This window comes from Camelus bactrianus, chromosome 17, assembly GCF_048773025.1.
Source record: "Camelus bactrianus isolate YW-2024 breed Bactrian camel chromosome 17, ASM4877302v1, whole genome shotgun sequence".
In the NCBI taxonomy this organism is placed as follows: Eukaryota; Metazoa; Chordata; class Mammalia; order Artiodactyla; family Camelidae; genus Camelus; species Camelus bactrianus.
The window spans coordinates 42,496,515-42,523,696 of record NC_133555.1 but is presented as its reverse complement, the minus strand read 5'-3'; the positions used below and the strand labels follow the sequence as shown (position 1 = coordinate 42,523,696).

Sequence of the window (27,182 nt, the reverse complement as noted above, 5' to 3'; positions counted from 1 at the left end):
TCTCTACAGATGTGTTAAACAGAACATGATGTTGCTTAAAACGAGGTTAATTCTGCAAGATCTTCAAACCACAGTAAATCTCAAGTCCCTGCGAACTAACTCTTACCTGTTACACTTTGCATTCTCCAACAACTGCACCTTTCCCTACAGATTCATCACTTAAAATGATATTTTGAAATAATGTTATTTCAAACTCTGATTAAGAACTGATCCATCCACACCCTGCTCTCCGTCTTTCTAGTTTCATTACTGCATCCACATTCTCTTCCCATTGTGAGACCATAAAAATGTAATGGGCACTGTTATCCTAATATACATCTTTTTAATCAATGAACCTACTCTACAGTTTTTCTGTTTACTGCAGAAATGCTGAATCATTAAATGGAAACAGCAAAAACGAGCTCAAATAGTTGAAGTTTAGGATACAGTATTTCCCTAGCCAGGTCGCCGCAGCCTCATATTTGTATCTCCCACGGTGGAAAAAGTAGAGGAAACACTTGAACTTTTTTCCCTCCGAAGAAAGAAAAAGAGATGGGTTTCCTCAGGTCCTCCTGCTTCCTGCTGGATATCGACAGGCAAGAGAAGCAGGCCCGGCTGGAGCTATGTAATTTAACAATCTGGGTGTGAATAACACCTTGTATTAGTCAAGCATTAACCCTGACACTCCTAGCAAACGCCTGTTATGCCCGCGCTTCAGTTCGGGTCAAGGAGGAAGGGAAAAAAAAATTCCATAAAAATGCTACGCCCTCCACCGGTCTGACACCTTTCTCCAGGGTGCCGGTCCGAGGACAGAACCGAGGGAGTGCCGCCGCGTTCGGGAAGAAGGAGCCTCGAGCACCCGAAGCGGAGGGTCAGCGGCCCAATTTCATTTCTCCCACAATAGAGGAACGGCTTCTCCTCTGGCGGACAGAGGGTGGGCGTTGGAGCCCGGGAGTGATGCCGGAGGACGCTGCAGGCAGGGGGCGAGCCCGACCCCGGGGCCCGCCGAGGGCCCGGCCCCCAGCAGGGGTCGGCGACAGCGCGGACCTCGCCAGGCTGCAGAGGCCGGGAAGGGGGTCCCGCTCCCTGCTCTCCCCCGGGCCAGAGGGAGGAGCGGCCCTTACCTGTCTCCGGGCGCGGGCTGTGGCTGCGGCGCCGCCCGGGAAGGGCCGGAGAGCGGCTCGCCGGCCCGGGGCTCGCCGGCCCGGAGCCCGCCGGGGCGAAGGGCGAGGGGCGCGGAGGGCGGACTCGGTCCCGGGTCCCCGGCCAGGCAGACCGGGCTGGACGTGGCGGATCCCGGCGCCGGCGGCCGGTCAGTCAGTCACGCCGGTGTCCCCTCAGCGCCGCGGCTGAGACAGCGGGAACCGGCCCCCGGGAGGAGCCGCAGCCCGAAAGGCAGGCGGCGGAGGCGGAGGCGGAGGAGGGGCGGGGCCACAGGGTCGGCGACCCTCTCACCCGGAAGCAGTTGTGGGCGCGGCGGCGCGCGCGGCGGGACGGGTTTGATTCGGGCAGGCTGAGGGCCAGGTGTACCCGGTTCTCCCGCGGCCAGCTGCGCGCTGCCCCGTGGGAAGAGTCCCCTGCCACCCTGTTCCCACACCGCGGGCTGCCAGACCGCGCCGGAGGTGGGGGCGGAGGCCAGGGCAGCCTCGAGTGGCTCCTCCGGGCCCGCGAGGCCTGCCCAGCCCTTCCGCCCCCAGGACAGGGACCGAGAATGTAAATTGATGCGCGTGCCCGTTCAAGGCTGCACCTGTCCCGGTCACCTCTAAACTGTTCCGCCAAGTGGGCTTGGGTAAGTGGGCCCTAGTGGCAGCCAACGGCGGGTGAGCGGGTGTGGTTGAAATGCTTGAAAGCCTTATTTCTAAAATACATACGCATGATTTTGAAATGATTTCCGGAGAAGAATGCTGGGGCGAGGGGGGAGGAATATAGAGTCCGTTAAATATCAGATAGACACGGACCTGTCATAAATTCCGAAATATCTGTCGAGATCCACCAGGTTCAAGGCACTGGAGAAATACCAGGGTCCTGCTCTTGGATAAGATTGTCTTCTAGTGGGGTAGACAGATTCAGGCAAACAAGTTAATGACAGATTGTGGTAAGGCTTCGCAGGAAATGCACATAGGTGATGAGAGATTACGTGAGCGAGACCTCTTCGGCAGGACAGGATGGTTAGAGAAGACCTCTAGAGGGATAGTTGAGCAGCCTCCTGAGAAAAAGGCACGAAATACACTTCGACACAACTTTACATCTAAAGACTATAGGTTCCAGAACTTGAATAAGCCCACGGATTCCATGTTAAGACCCCGTCTCTAAAGCGTTCTAAGGGCTGTTTCTGTGCTGCCCACTCCTGCGATTTCAGAAAGCTTGCTAACCCCTTTGGAGTTGATGAGGGCTGGGGTATGGCACTGCAAGGGGAGGTTCAAGGCATGAATGACGCAACTTTGGTCTCTAGGTGGTGAGATATCGACAGATGCTTCATTGCAGGGAGAGTTATCAGACCATTAGCCTTGAAAGACAACTTCTTTAACCTTTCACTGTTTCCCTTCTGTGTCATCTTTCTCAGACCATGAGCAAACACTAACACTATGGCTTTTACCTGCGATCAAGAGGAACTTAATCTTCCTGAACGATCATACTATGTTATGATCTGAATAAAGCATTAATGACATGTTTTGCTGAATCAGTTAAAGGTAAAATAAAAAGCAGACTTGCAAGAGAGAACTTGTTCAGGTACCTGAATAATACCAATAAATCCAATAATGTTTATTAAGTATTAGTTTATATAACTGCATAATTAATGGAGATTGTTTGGATATCAGGATTCCATTCTCTTGCTTTTTTTTTTTCTCCTTAGCCACTTGTTTTGGCTCATACCAAACAAACAGAAAGAAAGAGTGTGCTGTGTCTTCTAAGAAAACTGGGAGGGTAGTCACACTTAGTGAGTACCTACTATTTGCACAGCATTGTGCCAGGCACTTAAATATATTATCCCTTTCAGTACTAGGACCAACTTTGAGATGTGAGAATTATTGTACCCATTTTAGTAACAAAGACATTGAGATTCAGAGAAATTATGACTTGCCTAAGGTAACAAACTAGTTGCAGAAAGAATCAGAATTTGAACTCAAGTCTTTCTGGCCCTAATCCCCCTTTTACTTCATGCCATGTGGCTGTACTTTAATATTTAAGAGGAAAATATAAATGAGTGTCCAGCCTAGCAGATTTCTATGTTGCTCTTACAATTTTATGATGAAACTACTTTAAGGTAAAATGGTATGAGGCAACTTTGGAATTTCTCTGTGTTTTTACTTCTCCCATTATTGGATATTTGCCATCTGTTGCTAAAAAAACTATTCCACTTGTTTTATGAGTTCATGATGTCATGTGTCTTTTGAATGCTCCCAAGACTGTTGTAAAGTATGATGCTAACGTCTTGTCATTGCAAGGAGATCCTGACGAAATGCATCACTATGAGTTGTTTCACAAGTGGCCTTTCCCTGCACAGTAAGTGCTTGCTTTCTGCCAAAAATATGTGTTCTCAGATCTTTATGGAATATTCTGACATGTGAATGCCTCCAGGTCTGGGTGGGCTGGCTGCTCTAGGGACATATTAATAGAAAAAGGAAAAGTCTGAAAGTGTTTATACAGTTTTGAGGATTCATACATTTTAGTTCATTTCATATCAGATCCTTCACATTTTTCTTTGATGATGTCAAGAAATAAAAATTTTCCTTTCTCAAGAGCAAACACCCATTTTTGTGGTCTTCACAAAATTAACTTCATTTTGTAAACACAATACTATGTTTCACTAGTTCAGACATTAAAAAGAGGATGCTACTTTTCAGAGCCCATTATTTTTATTAGTAAAATGTGTGTGTGGCACACTTTGGAAGCATTTTATAAATTTTGGTTAACTCCTTACAAACCCTTGGAAACCTAGCAAAGCAGCAGCCTTTGACTATGAATGTTTGCTTTAAGTTCTCTTTCCAAAAATACTTTCTTATCTAGATTTACTGTTTTTTCTTGCCGTCCTTTTTTTTTTTTTTTTCCAGAAATAGTTACAGACTCACAAGAAGTTACAAAAATAGTACAGAGAGGTCCTGCATACTCTTTACCCAGTTTCTTTTGGCAGCATCTTACATACCTAAAATACATTATTAAAACTAAGAAATTGACATCTTGCTCTCTTTAGATTTTTAGTTTCTTTTTATGTGTTATATCAAAAAAATAAAAAAAAATCATCATTTTGCAGCAATTCATTTCTATTATATTTGGCTCTTCTCCTTTTCCTAAATTAGTAAATGACAGTATCAATAAGCTTGCCATGATGTTTGTAAGGAATTACAAGTTCACTAAAAAAAAAATTCTGTGGGTCAGCACACTTAAATGTGATTTATTTGTAAGATTTTTGCTTTTTTTTTTTTTTTTGCTTACACTGTTCCATGTCATCCTGCCCTAATAAATCTATCAATTTGTACAACCTGTGTATGTGTGTGTTTTAATGCATTCTCTGACCACTGGAATGTTTTCAAAGAGATGGCTGTTAAAGTAAAAGAAAATAAATGCAAAGCTCCTCATTTGACGGAAAAATAAAATCTAAACATCTAACTATCCAAATGAGAATGACATGATCTGTTGGTTTGGAAGCCATATCTCACTTATGGCTAATTCTGGCTCCATATGGATTCTCCTAGCCAGAGCAGCTCACCCTTTACTCCATCAGAGAGCAAACGAAGGAAAGAGAAGTATAATTTACTTTCTTCAGTCTTAGTGGTGAGGAAAGGTTGATGAGAGGGGAGAATTGGGGGTTTCATGTAGGTATCAATTATGTGTAAATGCCTAATCACAGATAATCAAGTGATGGCTCTTCTATATTGCATATTCACTGTAAATGAGTAATCAAACAGCCTTCCTATTACAGCTAATTTTGCAAACTTACTCATCTACTGTGTACCAGGCACCCAGTTAGGCACTAGTAACATAGCAATACAACAGGATATATTTTTTAAATGAGTATTAAGCCCTTACTATGTGCCAGATACTTCCTAGATGCTAGGGATTCAATGAGAAATCAAAAGAAAGCTGTGTTTCCTACTCTTATGAAGCTGGTAAGGGAGATAAATGATCTCACAGGACTAACTTTATAATCCTAATAGGTATTCCTAAGGGTAGGTATGTGGTGTGTGAGGGGATAAAAGTGGAACTCAACCTAATCGGAATTATCAGAAATGACTTCTAGCAGGAGATGCTCTAAGCCAAGATTTATAACTGCCTCAGAATACACTCGGTGCAGAAGTGGGGGAAGAGCAAGGAAGAACATAAAGACCTCATGATGGGACAAGCAGAGTCCCAGGGACTAAAAGGAAATGAGGGAGATAACATGAGATGAGCCTAGAGAACTAAGCCCCTTCCCCCAACCCCCGCAGGGCCTTACAGACTTAGTAAGGATCCTTATCTTTGTTTTGAAGGCAATGCAAACAAATTGAAAGGTTTGTGATACGGGTGACATGATCAGACTTTGTATTTTTAAACCATCACTCTGGCTTCAGTGTAAAGAATTCATTCTTTATTTAAATAAATACATCCTAAGTGCCCACTAGGCCAAGTACTGGTCTGTGCACTGAGTACACAGCAGTGGACAAAATGGGCAGACTCCCTGTCTCTGAGGACCTTACAGACAATACACAAATCATACATAAGAAAGTGAGAAGCACTATCAAAAATATTGGAACCCAACAACGTTGTAAATCAACTGTACTTAAAAAAATTTTTTTTGATTTACAAAAAGAATATCAGAACCCAGGTAAGAGTAAAAGGGTAGGGTGCTCTTGCTACTTTATTAGCTTGAACCATATGAAAGTACTGATCTTTGTTTGTTTTTTTTTTACCTCAGAACAATATTAAGTTCATGTGGTACAGCCTGGTAGGATGACACTAGAGTAACGTTGTCCAACCTGATACTTGAAGAGTCAGAGAAGACATTTAGTGAGATGATCCAAAGGGAAAAGCGGCCATGCAAATATGTGGGGAGAGAGCATCCCAAGTGAAGGGACAGCAGGTGCAAAGGCCGTGAAGCAAAAATGTACTCACCCTGTTGGAGGATCAGCGAGGAGGCCAGTGTGGCTGAAGAGTCATGGACAAGAGGGAAGAATGGTTGTAGGGACCAGAGCAAGCTGGGTCTGGTAGACAGAGGTAAGAAATTGGCTTTTCCTCTTTGAATGTTGAGGAATTTTCAGCAGAGGAGCTACACAATCTGTCATCTTTAAAAGGGCTGTTCTGTTAATGGTAGATTCTAGGTACTGAGTGTACAGATGGATCACTGTAAGATCTTTCAACTTTGCTATATGTTTTAAATGTTTCCTAATAAAATGAGAAGGTGGTTTCAGCAGCTGGATTGTCTAATAGACTTTAGGGGGCAAGAGTGAGATCAAGAAGACCAGTATTGCAATAACTCAGATAGTAGTGGTGCTAGAAGTGGTTAGATTACAAATAAATTTTAAAGACAGAGCCAGCAAGATTTGCTTGTGGAATGGATTCAAGATGTGAGGGGGAAAGATAATGCTTAAGGTTTTAGACCTGATTAACTGGAAAGATGAAGTTGCCATCTAATGAAATTTGGAAGGCAGTGTATACAAACAGGTTTGGAGGATGAGACTTTTGGGGCAGGGTGAGTTTGTGATGCCTGTTAGACATCTAAGTAGATATATCAAGTAGGCAATTGATTCTACAAACCAATAATTCAGAGGAAACTTCCAGGTAAGAAATACAAATGTGTGAATCCACCTAAAGATTCGGATACAAAGTTCAGTGCCTTGAGAATTAAATGGGAATACTCATTTGCTTTAGCCTAAAGCCTCTTACTCATGCTTTTGCCCTAGGCTCGTTTTGTTTGTAGTTATCAGTTACTTTAGATTGCCATTCAGAATATTTAGATGCATTACTGTCTACAATTCACTTGCATTCTAAAGGGGTTTTTTTTAAACACCTCTATTGTGGTATGGTTCCTATACAGTAAACCACATATATTTCAGATGTACAATTTGATGAATTTTGATCGATGTATACACACATGAAGCCACCACCACAATCAAGATAGCTAATATTTCCGTCACTCCCCAAGAGGTGCAATTTTCAAATTCCCAGTTTACCCCTTCCCACCCCCTTTAAACCCTGGTAATCATAAGTTTGTTCTCTATGGCTGTGAGTCTGTTTCTGTTTTGGAGATAAGTTCATTTGTGTCCTTTTTTTTAGATTCCACATATAAGTGATATCATATGGTTTTTTTCTTTCTCTTTCTGGCTTCACTTAGTATGACAATCTCAAGGTCCATCCATGTTGCTGCAAATGGCATTATTTCATTCTTTTTAATGGCTGGGTAGTATTCCATTTGTGTGTGTGTGTGTGTGTGTGTGTGTATGTGTGTGTACACTCATCACATGTTTTTATCCTGTCATCTGTCAATGGACTTTTGGGTTGTTTCCATGTCTTGGCTATTGTAAATAGTGCTGCTGTGAACATTGGGGTTCATGTGTCTTTTTAAATTATATTTTTCTCTAGGTATATGCCCACAAGTGGTAAGTTTTAGTTTTTTGAGGAATTTCCATACTGTCCTCCATAGTGGCTGCACCAATTTGCATTCCCACCAACACTGTAGGAGGGTTCCTTTTTCTCCATACCCTCTCCAGCATTTTTCATTTGTAGACTTTTAAATGATGCCCATTCTGACTGGTATGAGGTGATATCTCATTATAGTTTTGATTTGCATTTCTCTAACAATTAGTGATGTTGAGCATCTTTTCATGTGCTTGTTGGCCATCTGTATGTTTTCTTTGGAGAGATGTCTTTTTAGGTCTTCTACCCATTTTTTGGTTAGGTTGTTTATTTTTTTGATATTAAGGTGTGTGAACTGTTTGTATATTTTAGAAATTAGACCTTTGTCAGTTGCATCATTTGCAAATATTTTCTCCCATTCTGTAGACTGTCTTTTCATTTTGTTGATGGTATCCTTAGCTATGTAAAAGCTTTTAAATTTTATTAGATCCCATCTGTTTATTTTTGCTTTTATTTCCATTACTGTAGGAGCTGATTCAAAAAATATATTGCTGTGATTTATGTCCAAGAGTGTTCTGCCAGGTCTTGTATTTTTTATTGTTGGTCATGTCTTCCCAAGCAGATAATAACATTTCTTGAGAAAAGATCTATTTTCTTTTATACACTCCACAGTGCCATATCCCTAGACATTTTACAAGGCTCATATAATAAAATAAATTATTCAAATGTAGAGTTTGTTGTTGTTACAAAGAATCAATTTTCTTATAAATATTTAATTTGGACACTTGTTGCTGTCCTGTGAAAATAAGGGTAGAGTTAGAATTTTCAGTCTGTTGCCACTCATGCCCATTTTCAGGTCACACAAATAAAAGAGAGCTTTCTTTGGGGGAAGGGGGCTCAGCTCTCCTCCTAATTATTAGCTTTATACTCAGACTTCATGTGATAGCAGGACAGTTCCCAACAACTTCAAGTCGCCATCCACCCCAGTCCAAGTCCAAAAAAAAAGCGATCCTTCCCAATGGTCCTTGGTTCACCAGTTGAACCAACATGGATTACCTGCCCATCCCTTAACAAATTACTGTACCTAGAAAATTCTGTGCTGTGACTGGCCAAATATGAGTCATATGCTTCACCTCTGGTTCACCCAAAGAGCATGGACTATAGAAGAGGAGTGGTTCCCGGAAGAAAAAAAGTAGGTCACTGTCACCAAAATAAGAAAATGAATACTGATGGTCAAAAAACAATACATACTACACCTAGTAACTCAAAGACCTAAGCATTGTCCCCTCCTTAAGCTTTTTTTTTAAAAAAAAGTCAGCAATGCTGTTGGCATTCACTTTTAATGTCTTCCCATTCTGTACACAATACTGCATTTCCCCCTGAATCGTGTCATGTATTCACTTGTCACTGATGAATGAACATGACCAAAAGCATATGCATGAATCTCAAAGTTAACCAGCTGGAAGGGTCAGTATTTTAGTACATCACTTTCCAGGATACTCCCACCTAGGTATTGCAGGTAATTTCTTGTCCTGCAATTCTTTCCTATTGTCAGTCTGCCTGAAACATATTTATTTGCCCTTAATACCCTGGGGGCAGGGTGGCTGCTAGCAAAGATGCTTGGGAAACCTCTGCAGAAGCAAGTGACAATGAATCAGCTCTAATTTATCTTATAGAAGGGCACTTACCTAGTATAGAATCTTGAAAGCAAAATGTATCTAGAGATACATCTTTTCTTTTCAGCTTCACCGTTTCCATTCCTTTCTATACTAACAGGTTACTTTGCCCACAAGATGTTTGACCTAACTTACGTGGCATTTTTAACATTTTAGTTCAAAATTTGCTGCAGTAAATAGATAAGTTTAGGATAAAGAGAATGTTGACTCTGTCTATTAGTCTGGAATTTGGGGCAGTTCCTCCACTTTGCTGCTTCCCTGGACACCAAACATAACATTCTCTGTCCTAGGACATGCTTCAAGTTGGTCATAAGACTGGCGGAAAATCAAAGCAAACTAAATGAATAGTTGTTGAAGTTAAGCTCACATCCTGGAGCTGTGTGTGCCATGGAATAGCCTGCTGTTATTAACAAGCACAGTTCTAATCAGAATCCCTGTTCTATGCTCCTGTTGATCAGAATTTCCTGTTTGGAAATTGGATTTCGGTCTGGTTACTTTTAAACATCCTATGGTAGAAGAAGGTGACATAGGATAGTGTTAACTATGTATTTAAATGTTAAAAGTATGTTACTAAACTATGTTCTAGATGATTACAACATTGTTAATATCAGACAGGGAGAATTACTGAAAGAGACACTCAAATGTTAACCTTAAGGAATGGAATTATCAGTGGTTTGATTGATTGTTTAGTTTTCAAAATATTCGTAGATGAAGTGTACTACATCTGTCTCAGATAAATTAATTTTTAAAGAAAAAATGGTTTATCATACCAATTCCCCAGAGTCAAAATATGCAACAGATACAACTGAAAAATAGATCTAATTATGATTCTCACTGCTCAAAACCATTGTAGATTTTTCTCTTGCTTGGCATACATCATTTGTTCTTTTATGTTTGAACAACCATGTCCTGGATGCTGGGAGTAAATGAACAATACAGATGAGGCTCCTGCCCTCCTAGAACAAACAAACAAAATAACTAACTAACTAACTAACTCTCTAGTGGAGCTACAACGACTAAGCTGACAGCAGATCCAGCATGTCACAGACAGTAACAGTTTCATGCATTCCCCATCAAAACACCTAACCCTCCTTTTACAGATTAAATTCTGGCCTTGGTACATCAGCTAACAAGCATGTTGAACTCTCACCCGGTGGCACTCACTGTTGGTCAGTGCTACAGTTTGAGCCTCATCCCCGTCCTTGTCCACATGGTAGTTTTCAATGATTAGAGCAGTGTTCAGTTATTTGGGTATGTACTTGCTCTTACTTTACAAAAATGAAAGTGCAGGTATTAGTTATAAGAAAGGTAGGTCTTTAAAAAAAAATAGGAAAAAAAAAGAAAGGTAGGTCTGGTGGGGAGGGTATAGAGCAGTGGTATAATGCATGCTTAGCATGGCTGAGGTCCTGGGTTCAATACCCAGTACCAGCACTTAAAATAAGTAAATAAATAAAACTAATTACTTCCTCCTACAAAAAAAAATTATATATATATATAAAGTGTATATATATAAAGTGTATATATATAAAGTGTACCTTATAAGTGTAATTTGAATGATATAAAGATGAAATCATTAAGTGGGCCAGAAGCAGTGAACCTCTAGCCTCAACCAGACAAGCAAACATTCCTGAAATGAAGGCCAGTAAACTGAGTGAAGAAAAGAAGACAATCAGAGAACAAGCACAGAGTCCTGGAAATACTCATTGTTGAATCTGGTAGCTAAACATTATAGGTATGTTTAAAGATTTTGGTCTTTTTAGCTTTGTAGGAAAGAGTTTTTCCTAAAACAAAGTTTGTTGTTTGATTTTTAGATATATTTGCAGGTATGTTTTATGTTGGAAAGTTGGAAACCACCTGTGGTGGCTCGCCATTGTGTATAGAACATATTCTAAATCATTTATCACATCAGTGATGTTAACATCCACAAGTTTATAGCAATACTAAGAAAGAACTTGAAAGTCACCTACAAGTTGCAATAGTAAGTTGCTAAATTATACATTAAAGGCAATTAGTAAAGAAAGAGGAAGAATAAACATTTTTTCTGCCTTTCTTGTACAAAAGTTTGGAGTAGCCAAAGAGTTGTTAAGGAAAAGTTTTTTTGTATAAAATATTTCCAACTGCTAAATGTAAAAGGAATGATTAACAAATCATTATTTTGGAAACTCAGAGAAAAATACAGATTGTAGTAACAATCATCAATGGCTGCTAAAACGACTTAAATGAAAGATTGATGGATCACTAAGAGTTGAACAGTCACACATCATACACATCCCAAAGTGGTGCAATTGAAAAGGTACTGAATCACCTGTGAGGTATTTTTGCCACTCCCCAAGATATTTTCAGTTTGAATCCAAACAAGCCTATAAACATAATTATCAGTTTATAAGGAAAAGGGAGAATGAACAATATAGGAAAGTGTCAAACACCACCAAGAAGATACAATCAAGCTATCCCAAAGCGTGGAAAGTTCTACAGGTCATATGACAGGATTCCGTCAACAAATAAATTACCATAATAAGTCAAAAGATATTTAAGACACTTAACAATCAAATCTAGTATGTGGGTGTTGATTTGACAGATCAATTATAAACAGACTTTTTGAGACAGTGGGGGAAATTCTATCAAAGACTAGATATTAGATGATATTAAGGAATTATTATTACTTTAACAGTTAAATAATTTTTTCAGTGTCATAATGATATTGTCACAAGCATATGTGTGGTTGTGTTTTTGAAAAGTCTTTTGTCTATTACAGACATTTAATGACTAGTTTAAGGATGAAATTCTATGATATCCAGGACTGTCATTAAAATACTCTAGAGGATAGCGGGGAAGTAGCAGGACAGATGAAACAAGATTGGGCAAGTGTCGATAAGTGTTAAAGCTGAGTGGTGGGTGTATGCAAGAGGTGGGGTATAATTCTGTATTCTCTATTTTATGTGTGTGTTTTAAATTTGCCATAATAGGAAGTTAAAATTTAAATCAATACATACATACATACATATATATATATATATATGCATAATAAAAGCTTTAGGGCAGTTTATTTCTGTACCTGACTTGTTCCCTGGGGAAGAGACTGAGTGAATGAATCCAGAGAACTGTAGTACTGGGATCCCTGAGCCAGTTAGTGTGGGTGCACTTGCCCAAATGTGTAATCCCAAGGAAAGGAGCATCTTCCTTTTCTGTGGAACAATGAGGGGAAATGCACCTGTAACAGGCACAGTGAGGAGAGGGAGCTCAATCCAAATCACTTCTTTCAGATGGCCTGTGAGTCCATAGGCAAGCGAAGGAGGGGAAGCTGAAGCTCTCCCTGACACCTAGAGCTGGGGTCTGAGTTGGAGTGTTATTATCTCAGACTGGGGCACAAGTATAAGATACAAGGACATGGCGCTCAAATCCTGTGGGTAGCAAGCTGACAAGAGCATTGCTTTCCAAGGGCAGAGCTTTGGACTGTTCCAGAGTCAGCAGTGACACTAGGCTCCCAGCTATTACAGCAGGTAGGGTAACAGCTTCCAGAGCCATCAGCCTGGAAGGCTGATCCCTGTGACTCCTCAACATAGGAGAAGGAAGTGGAGCCAGCAGAAGAGAAGGGGAGGTCTGTATTTCCCAACTGATCTGGACACGTGGGGCTTGCATTGGCAAACCAGAGACATCCATATGGTGAGGCATTGTGTGTTTATCTGCTGGTGAAGCAGGATTTACTCATTACCCAGTTCTTGAATTGCATGATTGTATCATTATATTACTTGGAAACAACTCTGACTATGATTTGGTGGTATGACCAAAATGTTCCTCCCACTCCCTTGTCTCTTGTGTAATCATGGGCAGGTCACCGTTCCCTTAAATTAGGATAATAATACCTTGCCTTTCTACCTCCAGGGTTGTTGTGTGGCTCTTAAGAGTTAATATATGGAACTATAATTTTTGTGAAGTAATCGATTGCTATTCAAACATAAGGCATCGTTATGACAGTTAGTGACTAGGTGATTTATATCTTTAAAGCCCCTTATTTTCTTTGATTCTGCGCTAACAATAATGTTTAATTAGTATATTTCAAAGTTAGATAGTCAAGAAACAACTATAAAGAAGTTTAGCATATAGTATGATTTTTCTGCATTCTCTTACATTATGAAGTACTCCTGGAAATAAGAAAATCTTACCCAGTTAATACTTTATACTCATATCCTTGCATACATGTCTATCAATGCAGGAGACAAAAAAGTTGCTATGTATTCTATAAATAATGCTTATTATTTATAATCTCAATTTCATAAATCAGTATTTCCTCTGTTCAATAATGTATAGTCAACTGGGTAACTAGAGGAGGGTTTGGCAAACAATGGCCCATGGAACAAAGCTGGCCACCACTTTTTTTTGTATGGCCTGAAAACCAAGAATTGTTTTGACCTTTGGAAGTTTTTTTTTCTTTTTACTCAAAACAAGAATATTTTATGACACATGAAAATTATATGAAATTCAAATTTCAGTGTCCACTTTTATTAGGACACAGCCAGAACCATTCATTTATGTACTGTCTATGGCTACAATGATAGTTGAGTGGCTATGAGAGAGACTATATGGTTCACAAAGCCTAAAATATTTACTATCTGGCTCTTTACAGAAAAGTGTACCTATCCCGAGTAGAGGATTCAAAGGGACAGAAATTTAAAAAAAAATTTTTTTTTCTAGATGTCTAGCTATCTCTTAGGATAAATGAACCTGGGATACATGGACTCAAATTATAAATATGCAATAAAAGAAATTCACAGTTATGGTTTTAATATGCAGTTACTAATTTTGAGTTAACTAAGAAAAATGTATATAATAAGTAAAATATAAACAAATGGAATACAATTAAATCCTTAAATATATATTTCCATTTTGCTCAGTGTTGGTGGTGAAGTAAAGAGAATTGGGAGTAGTATATTTATTCTCTGATTAACATACAATAGAAACTGACTTTGGTAAGAGGAAAAGGGAGTTCATTGGAAAGAGGATTCTGGACTAGTTCCAAAATTGAGGGAAGAGCTAGAGACCATGACCTTTGGAAGGACAGCAAACTGGTGAGCTCCAGATCACCATCAGTAGAAGACCCTAGGCCCACTCTCAGGGCATTTCCCGAGACTTCAGGAGCCTTCCATTTGAATTTTGGGAGAAATAAATTGATGGACCCAGTTCATGGCCTGGGAGCCTGGGAGATGGAGTAATGTGAGAGGGAACTCCCTGGAATCCCTTGGTTGGAATGGAGAAGGAACAAAGAGGCGATAAGAATGAGAGAGGGATGCCAGGCAAACAAAAACCAGCAGATGTGGTCACGGGGAGCTTCTCAGGAAACACGGGCTTTAATCTCAACTTCAGCACCAAATGGGTAAATGTGAATGTCATCTCATTGGGCATCAGTTAGGGGTATTTCTATTTTACATTAGTATAAGAGGAGGGGCACAATTAGACCCACCTGCCATGAAACTATTCATTGGCCACAGTATATAAAATTGTTTCCCTCAGAAAAAAAATTTTTAAGTTAAAGAACCATATCTTCCAGAGGATCAAATTAAAGGATAATTGTGTAACCACTATCACCACTTCTATTCAACATTGCACTACAGTTTTCCAACACAATAAGTCAAAAGAGTAAAATAATAGGCATAAAGACTGTAAAGGAAGAAAAAAGTTACCATTTTTTACAGAAGGTATAATGGTATACATATAATATTCAAAAAATCTATTAATTTACAATTAATAAGTGAATTCAGCAATTTAGTGAGGAGGGTCAGTATACAAAATTTCATCTTATTTGTATACCAGCAACACAATAACCACAAAAATAAAATGAAATTTTAGAAATGGTACTATTTACAATAGCATCAAAAAACAACTGTGTAGGAATAAATATAATGAAAAAGGTGCAGCTAATTTCCTCAAAGTATCTATAGGTTAGTGCAATCTCGATGTAAATCCCAGAAGACTTTTTGTGTGTGTGGAAATTGATAAGCTGAGTCTAAAATATATAAAGAAAAGCAAAGGATGAAGAATAGCTGGGGCAATTTTGAGGAAGAGAAAGCTGGAAGGTCTTTGTCATCAGATATCACTATCTACCAGGGTGACCAACTGTTCTAGTTTGCCAGGCACTGAGGGGTTTTCTGAGATGTGATACTTTCAGTTTCAAAACATAGAAAGTTAGATATATCAAATCATTATGTTGTATACCTTAAACTAATACAGCATTACATGTCAATTATATCTCAGTAAAACTGTTGTGGGGGGGGAGGGGGTTTGACCAAAATGTACTGGGAAAACCAGGACAAATCAGTCACCCTAAGACTTAGTATAGAGCTGTAGTTATTAAGATGGTGTGATATTGGCAACGTATAAACAAATAAACCAATGAAAGAGAACAGAGTCCAGAAATAGGCCCATACATATTATATCATCTGATTATGACAGATGGCACAACAGTAGTCCATTTGGGAAAGGATGGTCTTTTCCATAAACAGTGCTGAATAATTGGCTATCCATAGGGGGTAAAAAAAAAAAATACCTCAACTTCTAACTCATGACACAAAAAATACATTCCAGATGAACTGTATTGCTAAATGTGAAAGGTAAAATAATAAAGCTTTTTGGAAAAACTACCTAGTCCACCATGATATGGACAAAGATTTCCTAAATAAGACACACAAAATGCTAAATATAAAGGAAAAATTGATAAATTGAACTAAATTAAATTTAACTGTATTCATTAAGAAGTGTCGTTCAGAAAAATGAAAAAGTAAGCAAGCCACAGAGAGGGGGAAGATATGTGTGATTTATTTATATATATAACATTAAATGTATGTAATATATATAATTATATTTATATTATTTCATTTAATAGTTTAATATAAATATTTAATGCTATTACATATAAATTTATATAATATATAATAAATATATTTTATATATAAATAATATGTATCTTCTCCCACTCTACATATGTGTATGTGTTTGTATGTTTGTGTATATGTGTGTATGTCTGTATACCTATGTCTATGCCTATCTATCTTATTTTTATATATATCATTTATTAGGCATATATCTGACAAAGGACTCATATACAGAATATATAAAGAATTCCCATAACACAGTAAGGAAAAGATACATAAAATGGTATTTGACTTCATTAGTCATCAGAGGGATGCAAATTAAAACCACTATGAGAGAATACTACTTGTCTACCAGAATAGCTAAAGTGAAAAAGACAGACAATGCTAAGTTCTGGTAAGGATGTGAGGTGACTAGAACCTTCATACGTTGCTAAAAGCAGGATCAGATATACAACCATTCTGATATGTTCTCTGGCAATGTCTACTAAAAAAAGCTGAACACATTTATACCCAATGACCTATGGAGTCCACTTCTGGGTATGGACCTAGACACCGAACATAAATCTTCCTTAAGGGGTTTAATACTGGGGTCACAAATTCAAACATGTACAGAGAGAAGTCGGGCAAGTAATATCAGTGGCTGAGCAGAAGGGCATTTTCAGTGGAGGTGATTTAAGTGGACACACTGGACACCCTTTGGTATAGCTGCTCTTCACTCTTCTGTTTGCTTTCCTCTGGAAACAGCCCCTGACCACGTCTAGACCTTCAGGTCCACCTCACCCCCCACCCTCTCTCAATGGCTGATTGCTCTTGGGTGCACACCTTACCCACACCAGGTGCCATGGATGCACATGGTGCTCTGCCCAGACCCCTTTGCCTGCGCAGTGCACCATCCCCTGGCTGTTGTGAATGGTGGCTACTAGCAGTCCTAGCCCGCCCCTTCTCTTGAATCACCCTGCCCACAAATGCTTGAGAAACTATACTATCCCCTTGGAGGCAGCCACAGTCAATTAACTGATGGATACAGGGGTACAGAAGGCAGGCTCCACTGCTTGGATTGCAAGGTGGGATAACATCAGTGCCCTCTCCAGAGTCCGGGGGGCATCAGGCTGAGGCTAGACTTGCAGCTCTACCTTCTCTTTCATCCTGCTTCCCTCACTTTCTTACAGGTTTCTCCTGACAGCACCCCACCCCCGCCTCAGAAAATCACTTGCACCAGAATCCCTCTGCTTCTGGGGAACCTGAGGTAGGTCATGTGGCCCATATGATCCTCTTTCCCCCGAAAGTCCAGGCACACTGGAACAGTCAAATCAGTATACAAATTTTCTTCTTATTTCTATACCAGCAACAGAGTAACAACAAATATAAAATGAAATTTTAGAAATGGAACTATTTACAATAGCCGAGGAGCTAATTTGTTACCCAGGGCTGTTTCCCTGAGACCTCCCTGATTCCCTGGAGGCAGAGAGAGCTAAATTCCTTCCACTGGTCGTCATCCTCTTGCATCTCTGTTTCCAGCCCTGTCCAGGAAGCCTCTAGCATCTCTCTGAGCTTCTTATCCCTAAAATGTACTTTTCTACATCCTCTTACTCTTTCTGTGTACACATATACAAGCAGTGTGTTTGCATACATGTTAGGAAAGCAAAATGAAGAGGTGGGAAAATCACAGGGGGTGGGGGTAGGGGTAGTCAGATTTCAAATCACTCAACCATGGGTTATAAACAAAGGGTGACACAACACGAGCCTGATTAGTTCCACTCAGAGTTGTTCACTGATTCATCAGAAAATTGATCCTTCTGACCCAGACTCTCCTCCCTCTACGGTCAAAGGCAGCTTTTGTTTGAGCCAGTGATTGTGCCTCTATAGCAATTTTATGCAGTCTGGCCCGAGATGAGTTTCTACCCGAGCCAAGTGAGGATACAGCAGGATAATATTTTAAGATACTACATTCTGTTTTCCAGTGGGCATTTTCTCCCCCTCCTCCATTTAAGCAGTCACACAGTCTCGGAGGAGCATTACTGCAGGGTGAAGAGTGAAAAGTTGACAAGTCTTTCTGGCTTGTTCCTAGTGACTGGTAGCTGCCATCAACTGATGGTCCCCTGATCTTAGAGTGCTCACAGAGGAGATTTCTTTGACCCACACAGTACTGGTTCTTTTTGTTTGTTTTGGTTTTTTGTCCTGGCCTCTACCCACTAGGTGCCAGCAGCCCTTCCCTAACCCCAAGCTGTGACAACCAAAAATGATTCCAGACATTGGCCAAATGTCCCCTGGGAACAAAACTGCCCAGTGATTGAGAATCACTGAATCACTGAGTTAGACTGAAACTCAAAGTACCAAAAGGTAGACACTGCTAATCAAAAGCCTGGAAAAACCTTATTCCCAGCCAGAAAAACATGTAACGTTCACCACAGAGGCTATGGAAGAACAACATATTTTCTTTATCCTTTCTTGATTCCTTCCACCCAAGAAACAGCCCAGGCGTAGGCTATGCCACTGTGTGCACATGAAGACATCTGGCTCAACTTACACAATTACTCCCTTCAACTCTGCAGTGACAAGTGAACAAACCTACAGCAGCTGCTGCATTGAAAAAGTGAGAAAATATGTTCTTTCTGCCATTTCAAAATTAACATAAAGCCGTCTTAAAAACACTAGCATTGCTCCTGATATCCACATAGATGAAACCTTGGGTCTGGACAAGCAGACGCCCAAGCTTGAGGAGAAAGAAGGACTTGGAGGGAGGGCATAAAGTCAGGGTATGAAGGTAAAGTATCCATGAAGAAAGTCAAGCGTCGGTTCTCATTTACGAGCCCTAAGTTAGAGACCATTAGAATCCATTCCACAGGCCAGAGCGATCAGCCAGGTGCCTCCCGCTGCTGTTCCCGCGAGGGGAAACCAGAGGAAGACGCTGCCACCAGCGGATTCCCCACCTACCCGAGGGCCTCTCCTCGCCGCGGAAACGCGGAGCAGGAAAGCTGCGGGGCAGCGCGGCCGCAAGACGAAGTTCGCGGTCCGCAGAAGCCCCGCCTCCCCTGCCCGCGGGGGCCTTGCCCAGCGCGCGCCGGGCTCACGTGGGGAACTCGCGGGGCCCGCCCCCGCCGAGGAGCCGACCCGAGGGCCGAGGGTCCGGATTTTTACCGCAGGCCCCAGGTGACTGACTCCGGGGCGCGCTGCGGGCGGAAAACCGCTGCCCTGCTAGCTCCCTGCCTACCTCAGAGACCGCAGACAACCAACCTGCAGGTCTACAGCTGTTCCCCGAACCACCGGGGCTTCATGTCAGGCGCTTCTGGGGCCGCAGGTCAGCTCGGTCATCCGGGAGGGCGGGCGAGCCGAGCTCCCGCAGGCCCCGAGGCCGGCCCCGCGCCCGCTCCTGGGCTCCGGGCCGCCCGCGGGACCCCGGAGACCCCCTGCCGCGTGACGTGACCAGGCCCTAGCGGCGGGCGCCACAGGGGCGTCGTCGCGGCCAAGCCTCTCAGGCGGGCGCCTTAGCCCCTGGCCCCCTCCCCAGTCACAGTGGCCGCTCGCGACTGGGGAACAGCAGCCCCGGAGGCGGGGGCCTCGGGCCGCCGCGCCGCGCCCCCCCATCCCCGCCCCGCAGACCTTCTCCAGGGGCGCGTCCATGGCTGAGGCTGCCCGCGCCGCCCCACACAGTACTTTTCAGAAGTCTGATTTTGGCCCCACAGGGCTCAGCTCTCCAGTTTACCACATTCCCCAAACACTCCCTATTGTCTGTCACAATCCACATATCCTGCCTGGCCTCTTTCTGTGAACACGTGAATCTGTGACCCCCCCACCCCAAAATCATTAAGGAAGATTACATTCGGTGCCCTAGAGGCAAAGATTCTCCTCTTTGGGGAAGAAACAGGAAAATTAAGAGAGGAAATTTCCCCGTCAGAAGAGGCAAAGGCGAAGGCGGAAGGTAAGGCACAGTGATGGCTACGACCAAGAACTTACTGCCCACAATTTAAATAACAACGCGAGGCACGACTGATAGGTGAGAGACCAGCAATGTGGGTCTAAAGTTAGAAAGAAAGGAGGGGATGCTGCTGTGGTCTAGTGTCAGATCTCCTTAGCACCCCTTCCCCCTCCTTCTGGCTACAGCACCTTGTTTATTCCTTGGGAAACTGCCCCAGCCCACTGCATAGAATCACAGAGGGATTTTCAATTAACGTGCTGTGGCCAAGGGGGATGTGTGACCTGGTGACCCAAACCAGGCCATTCACACTTTCTTCCAGGAATTTGAATCTTGAGCACAGGAACACAAGGATAGAAAACCTGTCCAAACGGAGGCTCCTTGAAGGAACCATCCATTAACTCCTGCTACCTGGGCTTCTCAGGTATGGGAATTCCTCCTCTTTCTGGGGTTGATCATATCAGATTCTGTAAATTCTGTGAGCTTTCCCATACCATTCTAGTAAGGTGTTGTAAAGGTCATTTTCTATTGCTGGCAACCTGAGAACCCTTCCTGCCTGCTCCTGGAAAATGTGGGATGTCAGCCGACAAGAATAGTTATTCCGGGTGAAGAGCACGTTCTCACTAAAGCCTTTCAAGAACTCTGCTCAGCCTAGCTCAAAGGGATACTTTAAGGGAGGAAGGTGAGAAATCGGAAGCCTTCGAGTGGGAGAGTCCTTTCTCCTAGAGAAGAGGTTCCCGTGGTGTTGATGGACACACTGCTGGGTCGTTGTCAGTAAACAGCAGATGAGTTAGAGGGAGTCAGCAGAGCACGGGGCAGGATGCATCAGAACTTGGGGATGCGCCAAAAAAGCAGGTTCTGTAGGAAGTCTCATCCACCAGGTGAGCTGAGGCAGCAAAGCGCTAGGAACCATTACTGAAGAGAAACCAGAGCAATGGAGGAGGGCAGAGGATGGGAATGCAGTGATCTTCTGTAAAGCATAGAATGGACTCTTCAGTCAGTCGGCCTGGCTCCATCACTAACTTTGTGTGATTCTTTTTTTTTTTTTTTCTTTTTTACCCTTAAATACTCTTAGCTCAATTTAATTTAAATTAGAAAAAAATAACACTAGTCATCCTTTATTGAGTGCTTGGCTGGCAAAAACCAAGCACTCAATAAAAGATGGCTAGTGCTATTATTTCTATCAAGAAAATGTTATTATATTCATCCAAATTGTTAATTGTCAATTATTATTATTACCAGTTAAACTTCAGGTTCAAAGCCACAGTCCATGCCTGAACACCCACCCACACACAAAACACACAATTATATCTCAGAAATAACCCTGAGGCCCAGCCTAAAATTACATACTAGTAAATCTGAGACAAAGCCAATAAGACATCATAAAAGGAAAGATCCAACAGGCATAAACTTGTACTGTTATGTTAAAAGGGAAAATGGTGGTCAGAGACACAGAGCTATGAGATGGACAAGGACCCCGGTGACTGGCAGAGTCGGGATAATAACCTGGGATTACTTCCTGTTTTGGTAAGATTCTTGGAAACCAGATACAGACACAGCCCATGCTACTTGAACAGGAGTGTGATGGTCCATGACATACACTGTGAGCCCAGGGAACTGGACCTACAAATGTAACTGTATTATTAAAATAATTCCATTTATCACTCTTCAAGAAGATGGAGTGATGGAGAAAGTGCTGGCCTGGGAGTTAGAAGTTCTGGAGTCCCCAAAGGGTCTATTAGGACTTTTGGGAAGTAATTCAGTCTCTCAAAGCCTGGTCATCCCATATTAGTAGCCCCTGACCACGGCATACACAGCCCTCCTCCACCCTCATGAATATCGCCCACTCTGTCTGGAACACCCTAATCTCACTCCTTCTCCACCTCATCCAGATGCTCTCAGGATGTCTGAGTTTTAAGCACAGTGTGTCCTTCCCTAGAACCTCTATTTTATCCCAAAGGTGAATTTGCAAACATGGACATAGACCTTGGGTCATCACTTGCTAATGAGTTGGCCATTTCCCTGGGTCACTGAGGCATAAGAATTTAAGCTATAAAGCCATTCTTCCCACTACACTCCTGCATGGCAAGAGGGACGAGCATTATTAACCTCATTTTACATATGAAGAAACTGAATCTTAGTGAGGTGAAGTGTCCTGTCCCAGATCACAGAGTGGGCAAGTGGACAGTCAGCCCCACATCCACCCTGTCTGCTTCAAATCCAGGGTTATTCCCAGACAGCCTTATCATCTCCAGGTTAGATAGGCTCTGAGGGACCTTTGGCACTCAGGGTCTGGGGAACAGTCCCCTCCAGGTAGAGGGGGACCTTAGGACAAACCTCAGGATGTGTCTAAAATCATCCTAAGAGGTGTTTAGATTGTATCAGTGAACAAGGCACAAAAATCCCCATTTCTGTGGAATTTATATTCTAGTTGGAGAGAGAGACAGTAGACAATAAATATAACAAATAATCAGATTATATAGTATTATTAAGAGATAATAAGGGCTACTATAAAGAAAGAAAAAAGGTATCAGGTTGGGAGGAAGTGTTGCAATTTTAAATAGAGTGGTCAGGGAAGGTCTTCCTCTAAGAAGATGACATTTGAGCAAAGGCTTGAAGAAGATCAAAGACTGAACCATGGGATATCTGGGCAAAAGGATTCCAGGCAGGCAGAAGGGCTAGTGCAAAGGCTCTGAGGCAGAAGCATTCCAAACATATGCAAGAAGAGCAAGCAGGACAGGTGCTGCAGCAGAGTGAGCCAGGGGTCAGAGAGATAAGTCAGGCTGATCCCACAGGGCCTCACTGGCCACTGAAGAACTTTGAATTTGACTCTGAGTAAAATAGTAAATAATTGGAAGTTCCCACGCAGAGGAGTGATGTGATCTGATTCATGTTTTAAAAGAATAACTATGGCTGCTGTATTGAGAGTAGATTGTAGGGAGCTTGGGCAGAAGAATCTGGGTCCACCAACATGAATAGGTCAGGGAGAAGACAAGAAACCAGTGGAAGAGTGAGCAGAGAGGGAGGAGATAAACCAGAGAGTCAGTTTTCCTGGAAGCCAAGACAAGAAAGACTTTCAAAGGAGAAAATGGGTCCTAGTCAGCCCCCTTCCAAGACTGCAGCAGTGAATGTTCCAAAGAGCAAATCAAGTCATACCATTAGGCTTAAAATAAAACCGTAGATGAATTCCCACTGCCTTCAGGAAAAGTCCAAGGCAATTGTCAGGGCTTATAAAGCCCTTCATGGACTGACCTCTGCCTACCTCCCACCAGGCCCATCCCTACTGAAACACTGCTGCTCCCTGAACGTGGGGGACTCTTCACGCTGGTTTTCACGCTCTCCTTCCTTTGCCTGGAGCACTTTTCTTCCCACTTCCTTCTGGAAACTTCCCATCAGTGCTTCAGATCTTAGCTGAGATGAGGCATTCTCTTTGAAGTCCTCCTGGCTCTGAGCTCCCTGAGCCCCTGTGCTTTCCTGTGCTGTAGCATCCACCACGCCAGTGAGGTTGCCTGTTGACCTTCTGTCTGTTCCAACAGAGTGCTAGTTTACTGAAGGCAGAGAGTGTGTCTCCTCCACCGGAAAGAGACTGTAATAAATATTTTTGGATGAATGAGTGAAAAAAAAAAACTCAGTTTGGGTCATGGTGAATTGTGTTTATGGAATACAGAAGGCAGAGGCATCTGGTTGAACAGTGATGGGCTGATGTGTGTTTATCAGCTGGCTCTTGACAAAGCCCTGACTGGTAGCATTTGTGGAGTGCCATCATGTAAATAAATAGCCCCACGGTGGCAGATTTCAAGCTACCAATGTGACATCGGTAAATACAGAGTTGGGAAATGACAGGTACAATTGGCTCTAATGAGTTGCAGTGAGGCGGCTCCAGCACACTGCTGCCTGCAGGCACATGGATGTGGGAGTGGGATGTAGGCTGGAGAAATGGATTTGGTGACCATCTGTGGAGTGGTGGTTGTGGGAGCCAGGGCATCAGCAAGACAACCCACGAGGTCGGCTCAGGGTCCAAAGAAGAAAACAAGGATAGATTCTGAGGCAACACCAACATGTACATGGCATGTGGAAAAAGAATCCTCTTTGAAGAAAGAGGCAGGAAGACCTGAAGGAGAAAATTGGGAGAAGCAGGTCAGTATTGTGTCGTGGAAGCCAGGCGATGGAATCCACGGAGTAGGAATTCTCAAGATCCCCACCGTCAAATAAAGCAGAGTGATTCCATAATGTAAGGGCTGGAAAATGTCTATTGCATCTCCAAGTTAGCAGATTATTGCTGCTTAATCAGAGCTGTGAGAGAGGCCAGAGTGAAGAGAGGAAAATATTTGAAAAGAGCGTGTATATGGCCAATGAGGCTGGCATTTTGGGTGTTATTTTACTTACTATTTCATAACAAATTTCTCCAAAACTTACTAGTTTAAAACAACAATAAACATGATCTCATAGTCCTCTGGGTCTGGAATTTAGGAGCAGCGTAACTGGCTAGTTCAGACTGGCGATCTCTCGTGAGGTTACAGTTAAGATGTTGGCCAGGACTGTGGTCATGTGAAGGCTTGACATCTGAAGCTGGAGGACCTGTTTCCGAGATGGCTTGCTCGTGTGATTGGCAGGTCAGTGCTGGAAGATGGCAGGAGACCTCAGTACTTTCCCACAAGGAATTCTCCATACAGCTGCTTGAATGTCCCAACAATATGGCAGCTGGTTTCCTCCAGAGTGGGTGATCCAAGAAGAGCATGACAGAAAATGTGATGTCTTTTATGACCTAGCCTCAGAAGACATATACCATCACTGCTATAGTATCTTCCTGGTCACCCAGACCAGCCATGATTTAGTATGAGTGGGGGCAATACAAGGGCCCAGATACCATGAGGAAAGGTTCATCTGGGGCCATCTTGGGGGCTGGCTACCACAGCATGGCGACCAGGCAAGGAGCAAGGCAGGGTTGTGAGGCCTGCTGGAGTTAATTGACTTCAGGGTTGCAAGCAGAACTTTGTTATAAATCTGCTTCATGAAATCACAGGTATATTTGGGTTTCCCAGTAGAGTCATTAGGCCCTCAATGCCAGTACATCTTCCTGTGGACTTTGATGTTGCTCCCCCAGCAACGTGGAGAATTTTTTCTGTGAGGACCATGAGCCAGCAGAGGCTGAGGCCTAACATGTGGACCCGGGGTTGAGTCTATTTCAAACACAGATCCCTCCTTTGGAAGGTACATGATGGCTGGACCTAGAAACCTGTGTAATGAGATAGAAGTAGCATGAATATCAGAATGTAAGAGGTGTGTTTACCCTGGTACAGTGGAACCTTAATGATCAGGTTTTACCTCTATCTGCCTCTGAGATTCCTTTTTTTTCCCAATAGTAAAATATATGATTTGGGGAAAATGTTTTGACTTTGCAAGTTTGTGTATCATAAATCTATAAAGGCTTGTGATGGTACACACAACACCTCCCATAATATTTGAAGATCTGAATCAAGTCTGTGGAAACAACCCGAATTTTCTAGTCAATCACCTTTGGGGTGAATTCTCTGATGCTGCCATCTTGTGGCCACTTGGAATAATAACAACTATAGTGTTACCTTCGGTCCCATGACTCACCTACCAGACAACGTCCAGAGTTCCTATTCCTCCATCCCATCCAATGGTCCTGTGGATTTTGGATGAATACTTCCCACCCAGACAGCCAGTTTGCAAAACAGTCTATACCTATGTTATGAAGCTTTGATTATTAGAACGTTCTTTCTCACATTGATCCAAATTCTAATTATTTAATAACTATTTTAAAAAATATTTGAAGGAAGCTGCTTATATTTCCACACTTTTTCCTCCCTAGACTAAGTAGTTCAGCTTCTTCATCTCTTCTCATGTGATATGATTTCCTGGCCCCTCATCATCCTGTAGTTCTCTTTCAGGTCAGGTTACCTAGCCGCAGAGTCAGAGAGAGGGGTTCTAGTAGGAGAGATTTACTGGGGCAGCATCCTCAGGGCACACCTGTAGGGGCTTAAAGCAGGATGGGGCAAGGGACAGAACAGGGCGGGGGTGTGGTCTCAGCTGGAGACGATGCCCAGGGCAGCTCTGGAGCGGGAGTGGCACCACGTGGTCATCCCACCCTGAGACATGCTGTTCAGCCTTTTGTACTGCATGTCACCCGGCCATTGGCTCTGAGGTCGTGGGGAGCTCGGATTCACGTTCCTGTTTGGGCGAGGAAGTTAGCGGCCAACAGTCCCAGTGTGTGGGGAGAGGGGATCAGTATACCTTCTGCTAAGATCCCATCTCGATCATGATGCCCAGACCAGGGCCCACATACCCTAGACGTGGTCTGACACGCAGAATTCAAGGGGACCCTTAAATCCCATTCTCCTCAGCCCAGGATCAGCAGTCCAAGCTCACGCTGAGGCTGTGATAACATAAACCCCAAGACGTTTTTCACGTAAAACTGGTCCCAACCCAAGCATCTTCCATCAGTGCTCTTGGCGTGGTGATACCAAAAACAAAAGCACTTTTATTCCTTTAAAGTGTCATGTTGCTGTTCTGAGCTCACATGCTAGTGAATGGAGTTATTTCTGAATCAAGACTTTGTAGTTCTAACCTAGCACTCTCTGATGTTACCTGCAGACTTGAGTGTCTTTAGTGACTTTCAACTTTCTTGTCTGTTTTTGAAGTATAGTTGATTTACAATGTTGTGTTGGTTTCTGGTGTACAGCATAATGATTCATGTATATATATTCTTTTTCATATTCTTTATCATTATAGGTTATTATAGGATATTGAATACAGTTCCCTGTGATATACAGTAGTTCCTTGTTGCTTATCTATTTTATATAGTAGCATCTGCAAATCCCAAATTCCTTATTTATGAGGAATTTTCTCCCCTGCTAACCATAAGTTTGTTTTCAATGTCTGTGAGCCTGTTTCTGTTTTGTAAATAAGTTCATTTGTTCTTTTTTTAGATTCCACATATAAGTGTGGTGTGTGTATTTGTATATGTATGTGTATGTGTGTGTATGGTGGAATATTACTCCACCATAAAAAATAATGAAATAATGCCATTTGCAGCAACATGGATGAACCTAGAGGTTATCATACTAAGTGGAGTAAGTCAGACAGAGAAAGACAAATATATGATATCACTTACATGTGGAATCTAAAAAACTGACACAAATGAACTTGTCTGTTCTGGACACAAGATGGCTG

At 42.3% G+C, this 27,182-nt stretch overlaps 1 protein-coding gene and 1 long non-coding RNA gene across 22 annotated transcripts in view; one reads left to right on the top strand and one right to left on the bottom strand.

Annotated features, from left to right (window-relative positions):
- Positions 1–1,408, bottom strand: part of LRRFIP2 (LRR binding FLII interacting protein 2) — a 100,226-nt gene extending 98,818 nt beyond the window's left edge. For 10 of the 21 annotated variants that reach the window (XM_074345263.1, XM_074345271.1, XM_074345269.1 and 7 more), the window contains exon 1: positions 1,104–1,408. The gene's annotated coding sequence lies outside the window, so the exon portion shown is untranslated. The remainder of the gene's footprint in view (positions 1–1,103) is intronic. The other 11 variants (XM_074345275.1, XM_074345266.1, XM_074345267.1 and 8 more) reach the window with 5 other exon arrangements.
- Positions 1,409–1,425: 17 nt separating this feature from the next.
- Positions 1,426–27,182, top strand: part of LOC141573798 (uncharacterized) — a 47,778-nt gene continuing 22,021 nt past the window's right edge. The window contains exons 1-2 of the long non-coding RNA XR_012500103.1: positions 1,426–1,768; positions 17,242–17,318. This is a non-coding gene — a long non-coding RNA (uncharacterized LOC141573798). The remainder of the gene's footprint in view (positions 1,769–17,241; positions 17,319–27,182) is intronic.